This window comes from Lutra lutra, chromosome 15 (genome assembly GCF_902655055.1).
Source record: "Lutra lutra chromosome 15, mLutLut1.2, whole genome shotgun sequence".
In the NCBI taxonomy this organism is placed as follows: Eukaryota; Metazoa; Chordata; class Mammalia; order Carnivora; family Mustelidae; genus Lutra; species Lutra lutra.
This window is the reverse complement of record NC_062292.1, coordinates 19,403,232-19,427,313: the sequence shown is the minus strand read 5'-3', so window position 1 is coordinate 19,427,313 and position 24,082 is coordinate 19,403,232. Positions and strand designations below refer to the sequence as shown.

Genomic DNA, 24,082 nt, shown 5'->3' with positions numbered 1-24,082 from the left:
GTAGTGGTCATTCGCATGGTTTAAAGGACTTATTTGACAGTTTACAAATCCTATTTCCGATTTGTATTGTGGGGCCCTTTACATAACAGTACCCAAAGCACTTCAGGGTGTATAACCCCCACCCGACCCCCAGAACGCAGCCCTCGCTAGATAGTTAAAATCAGCATTTTAATGGGCTGTTCTGGTTTGGCTGGGTTTGGGTAACTGCTTCCTGCTGTCTTCCATGCTAGAAAGAGGCACTTTCCAGATCCTTCCGTGAGACCACACCTATTACAAGACTAGACCAATGTCTGTTTGGAACCTCACGTATATAGGTTTGGAGGAAAACGAAAGGACAGGCTACTCTGAAATAAATCCCAAGAAGATTATCATTAATGACACAGAACCTGAACTATGCCCTGCCCCTCCTGCTGCTATAGCCTACTGTGATGTGGTGTGAAGCGTGGTGATTGCAGCTGTACAATGCCCCCTGTCATCCCTCCCTGCACCGACGCGCCACCCACTCACGGAAAAGAGAGCCACCTAGCGAAAGATTGTTCTCATCTCTGGTGTGGATACTTCTTTTCCTTCGACTCTAGAGCCCAAGGATGGAGATTACTGCCACATAGTACCTAAAATACCCTGAATCTCTTTCCTGAAATGTATTAGAGCTTTAAAAAAGATTTTAGCCAGAATAAAAATTTTATGTTAGGTTAAAAAAAAATTACTCCCTTAGTAATCATCACAATAATACCTTTTATGTCTGTGGCTTACAACTCCAATAAACAGCATTGGAGCAAATGTCATGACACTCCTGGCAAGGGATCTAGGAGAATTTTACTATCTTCTCATTTCGGAAATGAGGAAACTGGGATCAGAAAGATGAATCCTTTTGTTGTTTCTTTCTATAAACATTTACTAAACATTGTATTTCAGGCACTGTCCAGGTTACTATGGATACCACGGTGAAGAAGACATGGTCCCTGTCTTGGAGAAACCCACTTTCCAGTAGAGATAGCAGAGAGCAGAGAAGTGATAAGAATGCTGTATGGTGGGTGCAGTAATTAAGGTAAGAACAAAGTACTTTAGGTACACAAAAATACAAATAATCTTTATATTTTATAGCAGTCTTCCCTAAGAATTGTATAGAATTTGTCAATAGTTTCACAGTGTCCCTATAAACTAGGTAGAATAGTAACATCAATGCCAATCCTGAAAATAACTTTTGGAAAATCAATAAAACTCAGAATACCCAGAATTTATATATTGCTTAATGTACATTTACCATTCTCACCTCTTTCTACTGCCTCCCCATCAAAAGACTTGTAGAATACAAGCATCCTTATGCAATAGCTTTTATTCACTTTTTCCCCCTGCAGATATAAATTACATCTAAACGAAAAAAAAAAAAATTTAAAGAGAAACTCTTACTTTGTCTAATCCTACCTGATTTTAAGGGTTTTTTTGTTTGTGGCTAAGTGATTTTGTGGAAAGATTATAAGCCAGCAGACCTGAGTGTGCATTCCAACTCTGCCCTCCCAGTCTGTAATCTTCATTTTCTTCCTTGACCAGTATGGAAACATTACCTTTTACAGGCTTCCTGTGAACTTTAATGACGCTGTATGTGACTAAATATAACTGACATATAACACTGGTACTTGATAAGTGTTAATTTTCCTTTTGCCCTCTTACTCTTTAAATCAAGCTAAAAGGAATAGAACTACTGCAGCTTAAAATTGTTGTTTTAAAATGGTAGCTTATCTATTCTTTGTAATACTCATAGGTCTGACCACACACCCAAATCTATTCTTATTCAGTGCTAGAAAATAGATTTCCTTGGGGCGCCTGGGTGGCTCAGTGGGTTGAGCCGCTGCCTTCGGCTCAGGTCATGATCTCAGAGTCCTGGGATCGAGCCCCGCATCAGGCTCTCTGCTCAGCAGGGAGCCTGCTTCCTCCTCTCTCTCTGCCTGCCTCTCTGCCTGCTTGTGATCTCTCTGTCAAATAAATAAATAAAATCTTTAAAAAAAAAAAAAGAAAATAGATTTCCTTATCCATGACTTTGACCACAGAAAAGAATACAATACAAGGGGGCACCTAGGTGGCTCAGTCAGTTAAGCATCTGCCTTCCGTTCAGGTCATTGTCCTGACGTCCTAGAATCAAACCCCATATAGGGAGCCTGCTTCTCCCTCTCCCTCTGCCACTACCCCTGCTTGTGCACTCACATGCACCCTCTCTCTCTTTCTCAAATAAATAAAATCTTTAACAAAACAACAACAAAAAGAATACAATATCAGGACATTGTAGGTCAGATTCTGAAGGGTTGCAACTTTTAAATAACTTCTTATCACTAAAAATAACCTAATATGGGGCACCTAGATGGCTTAGTTGGTTAGGTGTCTGCCTTTGGCTCAGGTCGTGATCCCAGAGTCCTGGGATTGAGCCCATCATTGGGCTCTCTGCTCCCCAGGAAGCCTGCTTCTTTCTCTCCCACTCCCCCTGCTTGTGCTCCGTCTCTCTCTCATTCTGTCAAATAAATAAAATCTTAAAAAAAAAAAAAAAAGCCTTATATAACTGCATTTTGGCCCAAGTAAACAAAGTATCCAGCTTTCAACCACACAAGTACTTGCTGAGAAGCTGCTCTTAACATTCCTACCAAATTTACTCAGAGCTTTGGTAACCTGATAATTAATACATAGGAAGCCTCCTCCCTTTTTTATAATAACAGACATCTCACCTGACCCATGAAACCATAACAAGCACTAATTAATTTTAATATTTAGCCTACATATTCTGAATGTTTCCAAATCAGGCACACAATTAGATACTTAATACATTTGTTTCTATTTTGATGAGTAGAGTGATTTATCAACTGCGGTCGATTCAAGTATACAATGTATGTGAAGCCAATTGGTGCTGTCTTCAGTACCACACCTCAGGTCATGGAGCCGAATGATTTAACCAAAAGAATGATTCGTTCTCTTCAAATAGTGAGTCAGATACAAATTGACATTTAAATTCAGGTCTCCTATTGCTCAAGATTTCTTAGGCCAAGGGTCAGCAGCCTTTCTCAGTTTGCCAAGTATATATTCATTCACTCCTGAGCAGGAGTCGTTGAGCCTGAAGAACAGTCAGGAAGTCTTATAGCCCAAGATCCTAGAGAAGAAACTTGTGGTTTGGAAGGCAGTAAGGCAGAGAATGGTGGTCAGAGCTCATTCTCCTTCTCCATTCTCCTAATATTTACTAAGGGAAACTTTTTTTTTTATTTGACAGAGAGAGAGATCACAAGTAGGCAGAGGTGGGGGGGGGGTAGCAGGTTCCCCACTGAGCGGAGAGCCTGATGCAGGGCTCGATCCCACGACCCTGAGATCATGACCTGAGCCGAAGGCAGAGAGAGGGTTAACCCTCTGAGCCACCCAGGCACCCTGAGGGAAACCTTATTAATCTTCAAGAATTTCTCCCAATTCCCAATTAGAAAATACCTTTGGGAAAGAACCACACCTTAAAATCTTATCTGCTAATTTAATGGACACAGACCATCTGGAGAAAACAAGAAATGCTCATAGGGAAAATTGAAGAATATTTAAAAAAAAGAAGGAAAATTAAAACCTTAGCCTCTTAACAGTGTATATTGTCCAAGGGCCTTAATGTTCATGGATATCTTTACTACTCAAAAGGACAACACTTCTGACGCCATCTTGGTGTCCCTGGTATGAAATCAATATGTTTCATATCAAAATCTGTTGTATTACCCAGAAGCTGCCATTTTTTTTCTTAGAACACCCAACTAAAAGAAAAAAAATATTTTAATATTTTATAGTCTGCACTTTCCTAATTTATATAGGGTAGACTATTTTTGAGAACAGAGAATGTGATACAATATTGTCATTTGCTCTTCTTCAAAACCCTGGGAAACCATATGTGCACACACACACACACACTCACACACACGCACACCTTCTTCCTCTTCCTGTCTTTAGTATTTTACCACCTCTATTTGCAATTCAAATTAAGATATGATATAGATGTAAAGCAAAGGAACTCAGGATGTAAGTTCATCACTTCAAGATATAAGGACAGGGGCACCTTCGGCTCAGGTCATGATCCCAGGGTCCTGGGATTGAGCCCTGCATCGGGCTCTCTGCTCAGCAGGGAGCCTGCTTCCCTTCCTCTCTCTGCCTGCCTCTCTGCCTACTTGTGGTCTCTGTCTGTCAAATAAATAAATAAAAAAATCTTAAAAAAAAAAAAAAAAAGAGGGGCGCCTGGGTGGCTCAGTGGGTTAAAGCCTCTGCCTTTGGCTCGGGTCATAATCCCGGGGTCCTAGGATCGAGCCCCGCATCGGGCTCTCTGCTCAGCAGGGGAGCCTGCTTCCTCCTCTCTGTCTGCTTGCCTCTCTGCCCACTTGTGATCTCTGTCAAATAAATAAATAAAATCTTTTAAAAAAAAAAAGATATACTAAGGATATATACCCACCCAAGGGCTGTTCTGCTTTGCTTAACTATTCTAGGGTCTTTTCCATTCTTAGAAAAATTCTACGTATCAGAAATCTAGTAAGTTTGTCCTGTAGTAATAAAAAAAAAATTCTTAATATCATTGGATTACTAGATATAAGAGCACATTCCAGAACAAATTAAACAGTAAGTTAATATATTTTTTATATTCTACATTTTAGTCATATTAAGCTTTTTAAGAACTTTTATTTCCTGGCTTAAATTCTCCATTGGTTTTTCATTACCCTTAGAATAAAGTTTCCATATATGATCTGGTCCTTGCCTGCCTCTTCTCTAATGTTTCCTGGCAACACCACTCTTGCCACACTTACCTCCTCTTAGGTTCTTCAGTAGGTAGCCTTCCTTTCTACACAGACTTGACACAAGCTGTTTCCTTATTTCTCCTGGATCACTCTTCTCCCTTCTCATGCTTCAAGCCTAAATTTCATCATCTTTGGAGAAATCATCTCTACCCACCCCCAAACCCAATCAGGCTAGATTAGCTATATCTATTACATATTCCCCTGGTACCCTTCCCTTCTTCATGACATTTGTCATATTTCTAATTCTTTTTGTTCAATGTTACCTCCAACTGGCTGTAAACTCTGTAAGGGCAGACACAGGGACAGCTTTGCTCACTCCCCTATTAGGGTGCCTGATACAGGGGGGGCTCAATAAATGTTTGTTGAATCAGTTAATCTTGGGTAAAAAATAGAAACAAAAAAATAGAGAAATAGAAATTTGGACCATGACTTACGTTCCTGACTACGGAACATAAAAGTAATCCCTAAGCAATAAGAAAAGAACTTCAACCCATCTGCAGAATTGAAATCCGCTATGATATTTAACAAGATGAAGGTTTTAATTAAATGAAATTTACTTGGGCAATGAGTAAAGAGCACACTTATATGATTATGGAAAACTTATCAATTATCTCAGCCGCTCATACTTCAACATAGGAGAAAAGTCTTCAATATCCAAATCATTTTTATTTAACTTTTATGTTTTCTGATTTGAGAATGGGGAAAACAACCAACCCCTTCATTGTGAGACAAAATAAAAAAAAACCACTGCTGGATGGCAGGAAAGAGAAGAAGCTATTAACCAATTGGTAAATAGGATAGAAAAATTAGATCTAAAAATTCGGAAAGAAAATGGAATTGTAGTATAGAATGGAAAACTCAGTGATCTTTGTGTCTCTCACCAGAAAAGTATCTATAGATTTTGGACATTACTGTTTTGTTTTGGTTTGGTTTTCCTCCTGTGATGGGATAGGGCTAAATAAATCGAATGTAAGTTTGTTATGGAAAGGGCCACACACAGTTTCACAGTAAATGGTACATTTAAATTGTTTCTGGAGGGCGCCTGGGTGGCTCAGTGGGTTAAAAGCCTCTGCCTTCAGCTCAGGTCATGATCCCAGGGTCCTGGGATTGAGCCCCGCATCGGGCTCTCTGCTCAGCAGGGAGCCTGCTTCCCTCTCTCTCTCTCTCTGCCTGCCTCTCTGCCTACTTGTGATCTCTGTCTGTCAAATAAATAAAATTTAAAAAAAAAATTGTTTCTGGAAGCAGATTCTCCAAGTTCAGTTAGATAGTGTATGTATCCTACCTAGCAGTCCCGGGCACCTTGTAGGCACTCAGCAGGTGGTGCTGCTGTTACTCACTCACTCGACTTCATACTCTAATTAATGTGGGTTAGACTCGTTTAAAAAAAAAAAAAAGGTAGAATCACATTTGTAGAGAGAAACGAACTAGCACACTGCCTCGAAATCATATGACCAGTTGTATCATATGACCCAAATATATATTGCCAACAGGGAAAACAGCTTTCATCTACTTACAGAGGATGTCTCAGCTCATTAGCAGTTTTATGTTGGAATGAGATGAGATCCAAGACCTGCCAAAGCTGAAGAGGATAAGGAGGCTAATAAGGAGCAAAACCAACTGCTTATGCTTTCCCCTGCCCTCTTTCAAACGGACATCTTTGGAAAGGCTCTCTGGCTCACTCTCTCACTCTCTCAACCATTGACTGTAAGCTTTCTGTTATACACCTCCCCTTCCCCAAGAGATCCAGTCCTTTGTCCAAGAGGACATGCATTGTTTTCATGTTTTAACAATGTTCCTGTGGTGGAATCAGGCCTATAGTGCAGCCAAATATTAGAATGCAATATTTCTAAAATGTAAGCAGCAGTGGCCTAGATGTTATAGGAAGTTATTAGCTATAGCAAGAAGTCAAAATTAATTTTCTATGAGTATTTGTGGGACAGCCAGATTTTAGCATTAAAGCAAAGTAGGAATCTTAGGTAGAGTTATGAGTTTCGGGCCTATGAGGAATGCTCAGCTGATGATCAGTTTTTGTCTTTCACTGTTCTTTCAAGACAAACCTGAATCTAAACCAGTACTTCACTTCTGGAAACTTTAATCTGGATATATCCAGATACTAAGGAGAAAGTTTGTTATGTTATGGCTCCTCTAGAATTTTAGTGTTTAGTTATTTATTCTTTCATTCGTTTAATCTTCAGAAACATATTGAGGGGGCTTCTGGGTGGCTCAGTCACTTAAGTGTCTGCCTTCATCTCAGGTCATGATCTCAGGGTCCTGGGATTAAACCCCATGTCAGGCTCCCTGTTCAGCAGGGTATCTGCTTCTTCCGCTGCCTCTCTCCTTGCTTGTAAGCTCACTCTCTCTCTCTCTCTCTCTCTCTCTTTCTCTCAAATAAGAAGAAAAAAAAAAAAAAACCACCATATTGAGAATTTTCTGTGTGTTGGATCATATGCTCATCACTGGGATAGAGATGGAGAACAATAGTCTTGCTGTCAGAGTTTGAAGTTCAGAAGACAGTTAAGGAAAGGGGCAGTTATATTACAGATTAATGTGTGGTACAGGTCTTTGGAGCCATTCCACCATAAGACCAAGTGTAGCATGCAATCAGATAATCCACATAATTGTCCCTGTCAACTACAAAGACCCTCAGAATGAGATTTTGCAGAGTTTACTGTTTCAAATTCTATTACTTAGCAGGAAAAGTAATATGTATAATTCAACTGTCCGGAAAAGTAATGGAAAACTGTAGCCAAAAGCATTTGAGACCAAAGTATATCTGAAAGATACAAAACTGTATATGTGAAGTATAACCACAGAATAGAGTTGCATAGAAAAATGGACAGAAATACAGTAAAATACTAATAGCAATTGCTTCTGTGAGATGAACTGTTTATGGGTGGCTTTATTTCTTGTATTTTTCAACATCTCCCACCAACCAAAGAGTAAAGTAGATTAGGTGGTGGTTGTTGTGATTATTGTTAGGCGTTTCATTTTTCATCATTGTTTTTAAAGAACGGCTGAGCTATCCACCACATTACAGTAGTTCAAAAGTGACATTGGAAATTGAAAAGGAGATGGATGAAAGATAAATGTAATAGCTTCTCACATCCTAGTGATTTGAAAAAAGATCTTATTATCCACAATTCCTTAGGCATTTCCTAAGGCTCACCGTTATGCACTCTCAGGTGCTGATACTTCCGTACAAATAAAAACTGATGGGGATGATGGTCTTTGATTGTATCATTGCCGACCAGCTTCAGTAATTTGGGGTCTGATGGGAACCATCACTGCCTGAGAAAGATGGAATGCCCTAGATGGGACCCACAGAAGAATCATTTTAAGTAATAAGAATAAAAAATTAAACCTTTGCTTAACTCTCTGCCTTCTTTTACCTTTAGATTACTCTTCCCCTCCCTCAACTGTCAGGTCACACCTCTGACCCCTCCCAGTTATGTAACAATCACATCTCCTCATTTCTCTGGAATGTCACCAGTCAGGAATCTCAACCTTTGTGCTTTTTTTTCTTTTTTTCTTTTTTTCCTTCTCTATTTATGGGTGAGAAAAAGAGAGGCAGGAAAACTGAATTGAGAAAGAAGCAAGAGTAGGGAAAGAGAAAAAGAAAAAAGAAGACCGTAAAGTCTGGAGGAGGAGGAAGAATTGGTGGGTGAGCAAGGAAGTACACAGCCTAGTGGTAGTAATAGTTCTTAGACACCTTCCTATGAGAATCTACTTTCCACAAGAGATAATTAAGAAGAGATTAGATTCCCAGCCTATATTAAAAACAGGAAAGGGACTTGGTGATCTCTAGACTGTACTTCCAGACTCAACAATCTCTGTCTTGCTGAGTGGGACAGGTCTGGTCTTGCTGCCTATAACCTGTGACAGTTGGACAGGATTCCATATAATGATCCAAGTCAAGGAAGGTGGTATACACTTTAAGAAATTGTGTATTGCCATTTTCAAGACTGATATTCTCCAAAACAAAAAGTATCATCTGAATTTGGCCTGTCAGTACAATGTGGAATGTCACCCTACTCTCACCCATTTGGGGAAGAGTGAAAACAACATTTAAAACAACAATACAGGGGAGCCTGGGTAGCTTGGTCATTTAAGGATTTGACTCTTGATTTTGGCTCAGGTGATGATCTCAGGGTCATGAGATTGAACCCTGTATCAGGTTCTGTGCTCAGCACAGAGTCTGGTTGAGATTCTCTGTCTCTCTCTCCCTCTGTCCCTCTCCCCCAGGAGCACACTCTTTCTCTCAAATAAATAAATTAAAATCTTTTTAAAAATTAAATTAGAATAAATAAAACAACAAAACATTAGAGTTCAGACAGTTGTTAAACTACTATATACTCTGAAGAAATTCCTTTTTTACATCTCAGGTAACTGAGATCAAAAGGAACCTCTTAACTAAATCTAACAATTTCTTGTTTTTATTCTTTTGAATTTTATGTTCCATATTTTCTTTGCTGAAACTATTTTTTTATCTTGAATCTAATGATAAATTTTTAAAAATTTTACTGCCTAACCTCATCTTTGATTCATTATATTGTTATAGCTCTAGTGATACCTAATAATGATTGGCTATAAACATTCCTTAAATGGAAACATAATGACAAGACTTGGCCACTTATTGAATGTGAGGGAGGGAGGGGAAGAAATTGAGGAGAGTCCCAGGTTTCTGCTTGGGAAACTGAATGGAAATAGAAAACATAAGAAATCAGTTGGAGAGGGGCGCCTGGGTGGCTCAGTGGGTTAAAGCCTCTGCCTTCGGCTCAGGTCGTGATCTCAGAGTCCTGGGATCGAGCCCCGCATCATCGGGCTCTCTGCTCAGCAGGGAGCCTGCTTCCTCCTCTCTCTCTGCCTGCCTTTCTGCCTACTTGTGATCTCTGTCTGTCAAATAAATAAATAAAATCTTAAAAAAAAAAAAAAGAAATCAGTTGGAGAGATGTGTAGATGTGAAGATAAGAATTTGTTTTAGACATGTTGAACTTCAGTTGTCTGGGGTTGAAAAAGTTTTGTGGATCTGGAGAATACAAGAAATCGAAGCCAGAATTGTAGATTAGAAATTACCAGGATGCAGATGATAATTGGAGTTACTTGAGGGGCTTCCGAAAATTTGCCTGTGAAAATGAGAGAGTTAGGACAGGCTTTGCCTTATAAAGAGGTGAAAGACTTCAGCAAGAAACAATCCAGGATTGAAAACTAAGAGATAAGAGAGGCCAAGTAGATACGAGCATGGCTTCTGAGAAAACGGGAGAAGACAGATTTTCAGGACACAAGGGCAGGAAGGGGAAATCTCTTTTCTAGTAGAATAATAACGAAATTGTAATTGTGGGGTTTCCCTCCCATTACTCTCAACCCCTATCTCTTTTATCTCATGCCCCTGTAGATTTCAAAACTTCAAGTTACAAAATCACGTAGATGAAAAATCCAGGACAAAGACTGATGATTTAAGAGTAAGGCTTTCAGCACCAGAATATATTAAAAAATTCCTCTAATTGCATACAGAAAATCAGAAGAGCAAAAAACAAGGAGACTTTGCACTCTGCCTCCCACCTGAAACCAGAAGCCCTGAGGAGATTACAGATATTCTAAATCGTTTTCTGGCATTTGAGAATAGAATAAAAACCTCAATCCCCATTGCTATATAAAGCCAAAGAAAGTAGCAAGACCACAATGGCACAGGAAAATAGTTAACAGTATTATGAACTCATGCTTTGATTCCTACATCTTCTCCAAAAACTTCAATCATAAAAACATTTTTTTTTAATTAAAGACATCTCTGGGTTCATTAACAAGATAATTTTCTCTGGATATCAGTATTGAATGAGCAACACAGCTGGATTAGGATAGAACTGTGGCCCTGATGTGGGTCTGAAAGCAGGTAGGAGTTGGCTGGGACTTTGAATCCTTTGGAGTAATGGAGAGCAATGGCACCCGTACATAGTAGGGCCCTTTAAGTTAGACTCACAGTGGAACTGGGATTTGGGAAAAGCTATGACTTGCACCCTAAGCTAGAGTTTAAAAAAGAAAATGAGCAAATGAATAAACGTACCACCTGCTGCTTATCCCTGGTAGTGGAGGAAGCAGAGACATCAAGACTTGTGCCAATCTGCCTTCCTGCTCTCTTCCACAATATCCCTGAAGAACAGGAGCCCTGGGACACCTAGTGCTGGACTGGGGGTAGGGGCTGGAAGTCTTGGGATCTCCATGGGGGCTACACTACTTGATGTGGAGTAGATAGAAAGAAAGCTACCACTTAAGATGAGCTGCAAATTACAATTTGCACACTAGGGCAAATTAATACAAAAAACTTAGTTACCCTTCAACTTAATTTTTGTTTAATTGATCTGTTTCTAATAAAGATATATTTAAAGTTCCCAATATACTTGATCATCTTCTTATTTTTTCCTGTAATTCTGTTGCTTTTATTTTTTTTTTAATTTTTTTTTTTAATTTATTTGACAGACAGAGATCACAAGTAGGCAGAGAGGCAGGCAGAGAGAGAGAGAGAGGAGGAAGCAGGCTCCCTGCTGAGCAGAGAGCCTGATGTGGGGCTCGATCCCAGGACCGTGGGATCATGACCTGAGCCGAAGGCAGAGGCTTTAACCCACTGAGCCACCCAGGTGCCACCAACTCTGTTGCTTTTAAAAACTTTCATGGTTATACGGTTAGCTAGATAGAACTTCTTGGTGATTTTTTACCTTTTTAAATTCTTTTCTTTTTTTTTTTTTTTTTTATTTGACAGAGAGATCACAAGCAGGCAGAGAGGCAGGCAGAGAGAGAGGAGGAAGCAGGCTCCCCGAGAGAGCAGAGAGCCCCATGCGGGGCTCGATCCCAGGACTCCGAGATCATGACCTGAGCCGAAGGCAGCGGCTTAACCCACTGAGCCACCCAGGCGCCCCTATTTTCTTTTTTTAAGAAAGATTTTTCTTTATATATTCGACAGACAGAGATCACAGGTAGGCAGAGAGGCAGGCAGAGCCTGGGGGGGGGGGGGGGAGGGGGAAGCAGGCTCCCTGCTGAGCAGAGAGCTGGATGTGGGGCTCCATCCCAGGACCCTGAAACCATGACCTGAGCCAAGGGCAGAGGCTTAACCCACTGAGCTGTCCAGACACCCAATTTTTTTTCATTTTTAATATGATGTATTTTTTTTTAAGATTTTATTTATTTATTTGACAGACAGAGATCACAAGTAGGCAGAGAGGCCGGAAGCCGGGGGCGGGGCGGGGGGGGGGGGGCGGGAGCAGGCTCCCTGCTGAGCAGAGCCTGATGCGGGCCTTGATCCCAGGACCCTGGGATCATGACCTGAGCCGAAGGCAGAGGCTTTAACCCACTGAGCCACCCAGGTGCACCTATAATGTATTTTTTTTATCGTTACGTGGTGTCTCTTTGTTAATACTTACTTGCTTTAAACTATTCTGTTTGATACTGATATTCCACTCCAACTTTCTTTGGGTTAACATTCACACACTATAACATTTTCTTTTCTTTTTTTAAGATTTTATATATTTGACAGAGAGAACACAAGTAGACAGAGAGGCAGGCGGGTGGGGGCGGGGGGCGGGGAGCAGGCTCCCTGCTCAGCAGAGAGGCTGATGCGGGGCTCAATCCCAGGACCCTGAGATCATGACCTGAAGGGAACGCAGAGGCTTAACCCACTGAGTCACCCAGGCGCCCCCATTTTTTTTATTAGCAACCTTTCTGTTACTTTATTATTGGCAGATTTTTTGTAAACAGCATGCACCTGGGTTTTTGTTTTTTAAACCTGACAGTCTCTCTATTAACTGGGAAGTTGCATTTGTATGAGTATGATCTACTTGAAATTCTCAGTCATTGCTACCAAGTACTTTTTGATTTTTTGTTAACAGTGCTTTCTCCTTGGTCTTTTGTTTGTTTGCTTGCTTGCTTTTCCTGCCTTTGTTAGATAGGAAACTATTTTTATTCCTTTTCTTTTACCTCTGCTGATTTGTAAACTACAGATTATATTTTATCTGTGCTATAAGCAGCTACTCTTAAATTTTTAATGAACATGTAACCATTTATTTTCCTAACAATTTATAGTTTTTTGAATACAACTATCTTACTGTTCAAATAAGACTGTATTTTAGCTACTAAATGTATTGGGCAGTTATTGGTATCAAAATTTTAGTTTCATATATATTAGAACATAACATAAAACAGACACTATACAGGGGTGCTTAGGTAGCTCAGTCAGTTGAATGTCTGCCTTTGGACCAGGTCATGATCTTGGAGTCCTAGGATAGAGCCCCGCGTCTCAGTCTCCATCTCAGCAGGAGTCTGCTTCTCCCTCTCCCTCTGCTGGTCCCCCCTTTCATGCTCTCTCTCTCACTTTCTGTCTCTCAAATAAAGAAAATCTTTGAAAAGAGAAAAAAAAAAAAAAACCAGGTACCATACAATCAATGCATAATTGGATTTATCGATCTAATTTCTCAATTTTTATACTTAACATTTGTTTAATATCACACTTTCATTTTGAATTCACTCTTTGCTGATATACATGCTTTATTCATTCAATAATAATTTGTGGTTAGTAAATTCAACTTTGAAGGAAAAGTTCTCTATTTCATCATTATTCTTACATAATAGCTTAGCTAGGTTAGAAATCTATGATGCCGGTTATTCTCCCTTCAATGCTTTGGGGATATTACTACAGTGGCTTCTAGTATTTATTGTTATTTATGAGAATTCTGGCATCTAATTGGCATTCTTTTATGGGTAATCTATGTTTTCTCTTTGGTGGCTTTTGAAATGTTCTCTTCATCCTTAATGTGAGGCATCTTCACTATAGCGCATCTAGGTATGAATTTTATTTTCATTGTTTTGCACCAAATATGTACTTTAATTTCAAGAACTTTAGGAAATTCTCAGTATCATCTCCCCAAATATAACTTCCACCATTCCTTTTATTCTCTCTTTCTGACTTTGCTAATTAGGTGCATTCTTAATGTATTGTCTGTGTGTTGCTGTGTAACAAATCACTCTAAAACATAGTGGCATGAAACATTGACCGTTTTATTATACTTACAGATTCTGTATGATGGGAATTCAGGGATCGCTTGACTCAGCTTCATGATGTTCAGTGTGTCAGAGGAAAAAATTTGGACAGTGGTAGTCATGTGAGTGACTAAGGCTTTTGTTTTGTTTTTCTCCACTGCTGTATCTAGGCTACAGTGACAAAGGCTGGACTCTTCTGGAACTGCAGGTTAGAGTACCTACACATGACTTCTCTGTGTGACTTAGGTTTCCTCACATTGTAGTAGCCATCTTATATCTGTGTGAAAAAATGGATGTATGTATATATTTGTAAATACATAGAATATCATGGAAGGATATTTAAGAAATTAATAATAGTGATTGCCTTTATTGAAGAAAATGGGATCACTGAGGGACATAAAAAGGATAGAAATATGCTTTCAATGTTATAATCTTTTGTGTCCTTTGCATTTTATATCATGTGAATGTATTATCTATTAAAAAATAAAAATTAGAGGGTGGCTCAGTGGGTTAAACCTCTGCCTTCAGCTCAGGTCATGATCTCAGGGTCCTGGGATCGAGTCCCACATCAGGATCTCTGCTCAGCAGGAAGCCTGCTTCTCTCTCTCCCTCTGCCTGCCTCTCTGCTTACTTGTGATCTCTCTCTCTCTCTCTCTCTCTCTATGTCAAATAAATTTTTAAAAAAATCTTTAAAATCGAAAAATAATAAAAATAAAAATAGAAACCCCCAGCCATGCAGACAGTCATTTATTTATTCATTAAATGTAAAAAGATACAGCCCCATGCTTGATGTTACATATGAAACACTGCACCAGCAATTCTAGGACTTTTGAAAAGAAATACACCACACAGTCAAGCATGGCTTCTTAATTTATTTTAATTTAATTTATTTTAAGTAGGCTGCACACCCAGCACAGAGCCCAATGCAGGATCTGAACTCAGGACCCTGAGATCAAGACCTGAGCTGAGATTGAGTCAGACACCTAATCAACTGAGCCACTCAGGTGCCCCCAGTATGACTCCTTCAAGTAGAGCATCAGATTCCAGATTGAGTCCCCTTCATGTAAAGACCATGAATGACTCTCAAGTGGTACAGTCTGTGAATCATTAAAGATCCATCTAACCCAAAACACTTCCTCCTGCGAACTTGCTCCAGTTCTGAAAACCCCTACCTTGCATGGTCTTTCCTACAAGCCCCTGTTATGCTGCATGTATGTAACCTGGCCAGCGTGGTGACAAGATGGGTTTATTCACAGGTTCTCTTTAGCAGAAAGTTAACTGAGGAAACAGGTTGGTTTTGGTGGGAGGGAGTTAAAAAACTCTGATGCATGCAATCCTGCAAAGGATCACCCCCTTGAGGTTTGCCACATGAGAGTTCCTGCATAGTAACAGGCATAATGAAAGAACTGAGCGTTTGGGGGAAATTGAGAAAAGCATGCATCTTGATGGAGTTCCAAATACAGACCTTACCTAGTTCTTATGAAACAACATCTGGCTATATGGTAGGGTGACGCTGTACACGGAAATTACAGGAAGATCAAAAGTCACAGTAATTAATTAAAAAAAGTCACAGTAATTGAATATAGGTTGACAATAGACTTACATGCCTCAGTATTTTTTTTGAGCTATAAGAGTAATATAACCTGTTATAAGATGGTTTCATATACATCATCTTACCCCAATATTAATCAATGTATGTCCTGAATAATGCTAGCCTCTTTGGATCTTTATAGATGTTGTTAACATAATGTATTTCATGATTAAAAAGTTTTAGCAACAGTAGTGTAAGCAGGATTTTCTTTTTCTTGATGAGACTTCTCAGAGCCTATAACATGCAAGTATGTATTTCCCCAAAAGAAAAAATATATATCTTATGCAATGTGCTCAAAATTATCTTCCCACAGAACCCAGTTTTAAAATCACAGCACACATTAGAGACTAAAGTTATATAGGACACTTGGGAAGAGCTGATTCTTTCTACTTTTCTCATGATCTCTGTTCCTATCCTGATAATCACCTTCATCTTATATAACCTGACCCTCCCCTGAATCATTACACATCCTGGTATTATGGTGTTCATACTTGGAAAATGATGATGACATCAAAAGCAATGATGACCTTCATGCAAGGTCTTCCTTACCACTTGTTATTACCGTATCCCTAGATGTGAGTACCAGCAGGAGGTTCTACATTTTCTGAAGCAATTGCAGTCTGTAGCAAGACTTACAGAGATCTGTGCCAAATAGGAGCAGACCTGAATGCGGTGTCTTCCTGTCAGTGTAATCCTGTCCTTCAGGTGTCATGATGCTCTCTGTAATCCAGTCTCACCTTCCCTTAGGCCTCAAAAAGTGGGTCTCAGCCTTGGCCTTAGGCCTCCCTGAAGCAATGATAGTGACTTTTCTACCTTTCCATGTTTGATTTAACTAAATTCCAAACTCTTTAAAGCTAAAATTAAATTTCATTAGAGTTAGAAACCAGGCCATTAGAATGCTACCCATCTCTGGCCAACATATTCTCCAAGGGTAGGAGACAACAGTAGGTGGTGGTACTACTGATTATGTTCATCAAGACAGCCTGATTATATATTAGTAAAACCAAACGAGGAGTTACTCCAGCTATAATGTTCATCTAAACATTTCATCTCATCGGGCGCCTGGGTGGCTCAGTGGGTTAAGCCGCTGCCTTCGGCTCAGGTCATGATCCCAGGTCCTGGGTTCGAGCCCCACATCGGGCTTTCTGCTCGGCGGGAAGCCTGCTTCCTCCTCTCTCTCTCTGCCTGCCTCTCTGCCTACTTGTGATTTCTCTCTGTCAAATAAATAAATAAAATCTTTAAAAAAAAATAAAAATAAATAAACATTTCATCTCATTAAAAGGAGTAATGGCAAACCTATCTTTAAAGAGCTTTGAGGGGCGCCTGGGTTGCTCAGTGGGTTAAGCCTCTGCCTTTGGCTCAGGTCGTGATCCCAGGGTCCTGGGATCGAGCCCCGCATCGGGCTCTCTGCTCCGCGGGGAGCCTGCCTCCACCTCTCTCTCTCTGCCTGCCTCTCTGCCTACTTGTGATCTCTGTCTGTCAGATAAATAAGTAAAATCTTTAAAAAAATAAATAAATAAAAAATAAAGAGCTTTGAAAGATCATTTATCTTCACCCTAGTCTTAAAGAAGTAGCAAAGTACTAAATCACACCACATAACTAGAACTTAGTTAAAATCCTTATTTATTTCCCCAAAGCCCCACACCGCAGAGCAGCTGCTGTCCAAATAGCCCTTCTTTGCTTTTCAGTCATTCCCTCATCTCTCATTACCCTACTTCCTCTGTCCTATTCCTCTTCCTTCCATAGCTTCTCCACTGTGGGTAATTTCTTATCTTTTTAAAAATTAATGTAAATCACTTCAGCTTCTCTAGTTCTTTTTATTCCTTTATCACCCTTTTCCCCCCATTACTTTCCCCCACTTACCCCATCAACTCAACAAGAAAGCTGGGAGAGAACCAAAGTGGAGGAATATCCTTACATGTTAACACTCTTACTCTATTATATACTATCTAATATATAATATGTAACATATGTATCTCATGTATATAATACGTTATGTAATATGGCCAGCAAAGCTTAATATAACAGTACTTGCCCGTTACAGCCTGCCCTGTAAAATTGCTAGATTAATGCACCAATGATGTATTTTTTTTGGTGATTTCCAATGACTAGTTCTCTTAAAAGTTCTTGCCCTTTACTCAGTTCCACAGCAGAGCAAATGTTCTAAGAAGTTCTTGAAAAATTGTGTAACTGAGCTGTGTGAGATTAAAACAAATGGACAAACTATTCAGGTATAGGTCATTCATAAGAATAAAGCTGCCTATCTATCACCTGCTCGAAGGTCTGAGCTCACATGGGAAGACCGTTTTCTGTCTTCCTTGTGCTAAGCGAGATAAAGAAACCGTTGAGTAGGAGCTAGGTCATCTGCCTCCCACTGCTTATCACAGTCATCAGAGCTATCTCTTAGCTTAGAAGTTTCATGTCTTTTAAATGGATTCCGTGTTCTCTTTTCTTCTCTACAAACCAGGATTTTGCTAATCATCCCACCTTTGAGCAAGTTTATACATCCTGTGTGTGTGTGTGTAGGTTTGTGTGATACTTCTCAGCTTATTATTTTTTGACTTGTATATCTGATCATTTCCTGGACAAATGCTTCATATGTAAACTATAGAAAAACACATATCCAGGCTGAGTTTAAGATTTTAGAATCAGAAGTAAGAATTTCAGAGAAACTAAACTTGAAAAAGAATAGAAAATGTCAGCATATACTCCCCAATCCTCCTACTGCTTGATCTTGGTCAGAGTGAAATCAGGATTCAGTGGTGAAGACCACATCCTGTTACCATGGAAATTATTGTACTGTCACAAATTTAGTACTGTGACTTCACGGTGAAGAGGAACAGATGGTCTGGAAAAGAATGGAGGCCTAGGGTTAGCAAAATTGTTTGGTGAATAAGCCATCTTAGATCCCTTCTGGAAGTAGGTAAAAACATAACTAATAAGCAAAAACTACTTCACTGGAACTTTACAAAAGCCTTGAAGCAAGGAGTTTAGCCAGGGTAACACTATAAAGCTCTTTTAGAGAAAAACAAGCATTTTACTGTAGGATGAAGCACAGGTAGGAATATAATACAGCTTATAGTAAGTCCATATTCCAAAATACCCCTTTACTCTTGGCCAGCCTCTCACTTGACTACTGTTGAAGTAATATCTAGAGTCTTCAGGACCAGCAGTAAGGCCCACACTCTCTGCACTTTCATACTGTCCCATTTTTAGATATTTCTGGCTTTAGTGTTGATTTGATTCTGGCATCCCGGGTCATTGACTTCCAAACAGCCACGAGAACACAAGCCCGGGTAGTGGGGCAGGAGGGTGACAGCCTGCTTGGGGGCTGTGTGTAGCTAGCTCATCTTGCCTCGGGGGTCACAGCCCACATCCAGTTCTTGCCCAGGGAGGCTGGCATTCTAGAAACCAGTTTCCACAGATTATACAATAAAACCAAAGTATCCCAGCAACTCAAAAATTGACCAAATACTAATTTTTAGAACTGTCTGCCTAGTCACTTTCCATCATGATATTGTTCATTTAAAGGGCAATGATATTTCCCAAGCTTATGAATGCCACTAAAATCACTCATCCTTAAAAACACACTTTACTTAGAGACAATGAGAGATTTCCTAACACTAGCACCCTCTGGGGATGATTACTAAGTAAATTAACTAACAGAAGCTAACAGCTAGTGTGTGCTAGCCAAAGTGATTAGAAATTTTTATTTTTTAAATAACTTCAGATTTACAGAACAGTTGGAGATATACAGAGAGCTCATGGATATCCTTCATCCTGCTTCCCCCAATGTCAACCTGTCATGTAACCACAGTACAAGACAGACACTGTGAAACTAACATTGGTACAATACTATAAACTACAGGCTTCGCCAGTTTTTCCATCAATGACCTTTTTTTTTTTGGCTCTCAGATCCAGTCTATGTTACATTTAGTCATTGCATTTAAGTCCCCTTCAATCCAGGATAGTTTCTCTGTCTTTCCTTGTCGTTCATGACCTTGATAATTTTAAAGAATATTGGTCAGGTATTTGGTAGAACATCCCCGAATTGAGGTTTTTCTGTTATTTTCTCATGACTAGACTGAGCTTATGGATTTGAGAAAATGACATCACAGAGGCGAACTGCTCTTTTCATCACATTACATGAGGGAGGGGTACATGATATCAATATGACTTACTACTGATGATGTTAACTTTGGTCATTTGGTTAAAATGGTGTCTGTCAGGCTTCTCTACTGTAAAGTTACTGTTTTTCTCTTTCCATGCTGTTTGTTAGAATAAATCAGTAAACCAATCTTCATTTTAGGAAAAGGGAATTAAGCTTCACCTCCAAGAAAGACGATTATCAAAGAATTTGTGGGCACATAAACATTTCAACCATCACAGTAACTAATAAATATATTTTGGTGAGATATTTTGAGGCTGTGCATATATTCTATTTCTAATTTTAAGGGATCTTGACTGCAGCAGTTATCACTGTGGTGTGCTGATGGTTATTTTCAATATCCCTGATTCCTTCTACATTTATTATCTAAAATTCTTCTGTAAAAAAGCTTTTCCTGCCAGACACACCCTACCACAACTAATTTATTTGTTTATTTTCCTTACTTATTTATATCAGTATAGACTCATCGGCATTTATTTTATTCTTTGAATTATAATCCAATGCTATAACTACTTATTTTGTTGTTTGGATTGTTCCAATTTCAGCCTTGGGAGTAGTTTTAGGTTGTCTCCTGTGTCCTTTTCATATGCCCCGTACAAGAAAGAGTTAATGTAGGTCGGAAGCTGCTGTGTTTAGAAGGGTCTTCCTGCAAGGTCGTTCTTGGATGGCATCTGGGAGCTTGCCTTGTGAAAGGTTCCCCACCCTGAGAAGAAAAGTTCTCTACACTGCTGAGGTTGTTTTGTCCACTTAAGGCACTGAATACCCGCTTCAATCTGAGACACTGGGATTTTGGTAGTTGCCAGGCAAAGGATGCCAACACTACTAGTCCCAAATCCCTAAACTCTCAGTCTCGAACGGGCTTCCCTAGAAGAAACATTTCAATGCATGCCAGTGCATGGTCCCTACCAAAATAGGAGGCACACCTGGCTTGTCCCATCCTGGGCTGAAAGGGAAATTCTGTGGATGGATTTCTCTAGATTCTGCCTAATGCACCTTTCCCCCTTAATGGTTCACTGTGTACTGGGGCGCCTGGGTGGCTCAGTGGGTTAAGCCGCTGCCTTCGGCTCAGGTCATGATCTCAGGGTCCTGGGATCGAGTCCCGCATCGGGCTCTCTGCTCAGCGGGAAGCCTGCTTCCCTCTCTCTCTCTGCCTGCCTCTCTGTCTACTTGTGATCTCTCTCTGTCAAATAAATAAATAAAATCTTAAAAAAAAAAATGGTTCACTGTGTAACTTTACTGTGTCATTGTAATAGATTTTAGCCATTATTGCAAGTAATTCCTGTGAGTTTTTCTGCTAGCATGGCACCGCATTTGTTAGTAGTCTTGGATACCTCCAAATATACCCTATCCCTCCCTTCCTTCCTTACATCTCTCCCTCCCTCCATTCATGAGCACTTCCTTTCTTTATGGCACAACAAGAGGTTTCCAACTTGTGTTTTCCTTGTCCTAGTCACAGAATCAGCCATTTCTTCAAGGAGCCTTTGTTTCTTTTATTGGAATTTGATACTTAGAAAACAAGGTCTGGGCACTCATGGCTAATGTGTATCATTGCTTCTAGGCCCTTTGGCAAAGAGACAAGGAAATGTATGTTTGCCGACCCATATATATACACACAAATTAATACTTATTTCTATTTCTTTCTACTGTGACAACACACTCATAGTGAATTCATACTGGTAATCACCAGATTTAATCTAGAACCCCAGAATTCATTCTAGCCTTCTCTGCTTATTCGTAATTTTTTTTTTGACAGTGAGAAACCTAGCTTCCATTAGCTAAAATTGATTGACTTATTTGTTCAACCCTGATATACATGCAAAGTAGATTCAGAATTGCTGACTTTTACCCCTGTGAGAACAAATTCACCAATTTACACCCCTTATAGTAAAGCAGCCTTTGCTTTAATCCAAACACATTTCCAAAGTTACTTAGGTCAGCTCCTTTCCCCACCCGTTTCAGATAGGTAAGCTATTTGTAATACAGGTAGATTTCTTAGTCTGCATTCTATCCTGGGATTCCCCCACATCCTCATGCATTTTTAAAACTTGCATATAGTATATTTCACTTTTAGTTTTATAGTAAATTACACCTTGTTAGAATAAGTGTACCATTCTGTGGGTGTTGACAAATGCGGGCGGTCGTGTATCCACCACCACAGTACCACACAGAACACCTCCATCACCTAAAATCTAAATTGTGCACCTCTTTACAGTCAACCTTTTCCCAGCTCCTGGCAACCACCAATCTGGGTTTTCTGTCTCTATAGTATTGCCTTTTGAAGAATGCCGCATCGATAGAATCGTAGAGTGTGTAGTCTTTTCAGTTTGGTTACTTTCACTCAGCAAATGCAATTAAGATTCATCTTTGTTGTTGTGTGAATCCAAAGTTCATATTTTTTAAAATTGCCGAATAATATTCCACCATGTAGACATATTGCAACTTGTTAATCTGTTCACCTCCCGAGGACATCTCAGTGGCTTCTAGTTTTTGGTAATTATGAGTAAAACTTCCATACATATTCATTTATAGCTTTCTGTATATACAAGTTTTCAGTTCACTTTCATAATTACCTGGGACTCAGATTGTTGCCTCATGTGAAAAATGTATGTTTAACTTTGTTGAGAAACTGCCAAACTAGCTCTACCATTTTGTATTTCCATGAGCAATGACTTACAGTGGTCGCGCACCATATATTAACCAGCATTTGGAATTGTCAATTAAAAAAATTTTTTTTAGCCATTGTAATGAAGGTATCTATTGTGGTTTTCATTTGCATTTCCCTAATGATTAACGACAGTCCATCTTTTTATATGCTTTTCTCCATTTGTATGTTTTCTTTGGTAAAGTATCTCATCTTTTTTTTTTTTTTAATTGGGTTATTTGTGCTTTGCTGTGTTATAAGAGTTCTCTATATTCTGGCTACAAGTCCTTTATTGGACATGTGATTTGCAAATATTTTCTCTACCTCTATAGTTTGTCATTCTTTTAACCTTTTTTTTTTTTTTTGCAAAACCAAAGTTTTTCATTTCAGTAAGTCCAATTTATTCATTTTTTTCCTTTTATGGATTGTGCTTATAGTGTCATATCTAAAAACTAATTACCAAACCCAAGGGGATGCAAATTTCTGTATTTTCTTTTGAAAGCTTGATAGTTCTATATTTTATATTCAGGTATATGATCCAGTGTGAGTTGATTTTTGCCTAAGTTGTGTAACATGTGTTAAAGTTATTTTTTTCCTTATTTTCCTGTTATATGTATGTTGAAAATGTTTTGGCAGCATTTGTTGGAAAGATCATACTCTCTGCATTGAACTGACTTTGCACCTTGTCAAAAATCAGTTGACTATATATTGATGAATCTATTTCAGGGTTTTTCTGCTTCATTGATCTATGTGTCTCTCCCCTTGCCAATTCCATACTATTTTGATTATTAGAACTTTATAGTAAATCTTTTTTTTTTTTTTAAAGATTTTATTCATTTATTTGACAGAGAGATCACAAGCAGGCAGAGAGGCAGGCAGAGAGAGAGGAGGAACCAGGCTCCCCGCTGAGCAGAGAGCCCGATGTGGGGCTCGATCCCAGGACTCCGGGATCATGACCTGAGCCGAAGGCAGCGGCTTAACCCACTGAGCCACCCAGGCGCCCCTAGAACTTTATAGTAAATCTTAAGTTGAGTTGTATGACTCCTCTCTCTCCGTATATATACTTATATATAAATATATATTTATACATATATTTATTTTTGTTTATATTTATTTACATATTTTATATATAATATCTTTATATATAATATATAACTATAAACATACAAATGTACACTTATCTGTAAAATATATGGATAATATATATAAGTAAATATGTTTACATATATTATGTATCATATATATTATTCCCTGGTCTAGTTCTGACATCTCTGTCATATCTGAGTTTACTTATGATGAGGGCTTTGTCCATTCAGCTGCTGACCTAGACATTTTATTTTTATTTTTTTTTTAAAGATTTTATTTATTTATTTGACAGAGAGAAATCACAAGTAAGCAGAAGGGCAGGCAGAGAGAGAGGAGGAAGCAGGCTCCCTGCTGAGCAGAAAGCCCGATGTGGGGCTCGAACCCAGGACCTGGGATCATGACCTGAGCCGAAGGCAGCGGCTTAACCCACTGAGCCACCCAGGCGCCCCTGACCTAGACATTTTAAATGCGTTATCTCAGAGTTTTCAAATGCATCTATAAGTTCAAAAAGGATTTTTAAAATCTTGTGTCTATAATTTATGATCATCTAATATGAGATTATTCTGGATCTTGTCATACAGTGTTAGTCCTCGTGTTTGTTTCTAGCTGAGTTTGTACCAGTGAATATCTAAAGTAATAGCGTATAATATTTAATGAGTGGAAAAGCATGTCACACTCCTGTAAATTTGCATGTCTTAAAGTCAAAACGGCAGTAATTTTCCTGCATAACTACTGTTGTGGTTATGTTAATTAATTTTATCAGTTATGTAGACAAAACTAAGCTT

At 39.1% G+C, this 24,082-nt stretch overlaps 1 protein-coding gene across 5 annotated transcripts in view; it reads left to right on the top strand.

Moving 5' to 3' along the window:
- NMNAT2 (nicotinamide nucleotide adenylyltransferase 2) overlaps positions 1-24,082 on the top strand; it is a 193,880-nt gene that overhangs the window by 1,842 nt on the left and 167,956 nt on the right. For all 5 annotated transcript variants that reach the window (XM_047705700.1, XM_047705701.1, XM_047705705.1 and 2 more), the window contains exon 2: positions 916-1,048. The gene's annotated coding sequence lies outside the window, so the exon portion shown is untranslated. The remainder of the gene's footprint in view (positions 1-915; positions 1,049-24,082) is intronic.